Consider the following 1,184-nt stretch of genomic DNA (forward strand, 5'->3'; position numbering starts at 1 on the left):
TCTACTCTGGTAGGCACACTAGTAAGTAGATCGTCAAGATCCTAAAAATTAATGACTTCCTACTCTTCATTAATCTCAGTGTACATAGTGTCATTTTTTTCTAAGGACTTCAGTGCCGGATATTTTCAAGGCGATTAAGGTCTGGCTATTTTGCAAACTAGGAAAACAAGTAGTTGTATATGCTTTTTTCCTATAAAACCTGGAATATATATTTTACAATATGAACAGAGGAGTCATTCTGTAGAATATAAACATAGTCCTGTGTCTGATATGAGATTTCTAACCAGAAATTCACAAGATAGGAAAGGATATCATTACAGTATCATTTTGCTATAATTTGTAGCCCCATAGTTGGCTTATCCTAGAAGATCATGGACCTTGGTGGTTCTCACAAAAGCAGCCCTATATATACATAGTTTCTAGTTTGGCGAACTAGGGTAAGAGACAGGAGATATCATATTTCTCACAGGCTTTCCAGATTACATATACATAGTCAGGCAAGCTACCAACATTAAATGCTGACTCATTGGTGCAAAAAACTATTTGCCAGTCCTGTTGAGCCCAATCTTGAAACCGTTAGACCCACTCAAGTCAATTCTAATAACAAATTCAAATTGGTCAACAACCATACTAAGAATTATAAGTACTACAAGGATTTTAGTATAGATGTCTGAATTAGTTTAGAGAAAAGATAATAAATTAAATCCAAGTTAGCAAAGTGTACATATGACAAAAATATAATATTAGTAGTTGAAGATGTACTTAGGTGAATGTATTTTAGAAAGGGAAATGGACTAAAATAAAATAGAACTTACTAAAATATGTCCATATTTTAAAAAAGGCTTCTTTCTGACTACACAATGAGGGTATCTATTGAAGGCAAGTGAATGGCAAAGAGTTTTACTGCTGGCCTGAATGCCCGCAATATGTACAATTTCCATAAGTGGCTTCCGGTAATTTTCTGCTGAATTTGTAATAATATTGAAGATGTAGGAACGGCATTTAGGCCAAAGCATCCAAGGCCATCTATGAACCATTTTCTCTTTTGTCTTATTGTGCTGTGTAGTACAGTACAGAGTACCAAGCGAAAGGCCAACCGAAATGGCAATCTTTCCAAAAAGCCAGCTAGCAATATGCTGAAAATCCCACACAGGTGTTGCAACCTCAGATGTAACTGAGTATCA

This window comes from Tuber melanosporum, assembly GCF_000151645.1.
Source record: "Tuber melanosporum whole genome shotgun sequence assembly, scaffold_137, strain Mel28".
Taxonomy (NCBI): domain Eukaryota; kingdom Fungi; phylum Ascomycota; class Pezizomycetes; order Pezizales; family Tuberaceae; genus Tuber; species Tuber melanosporum.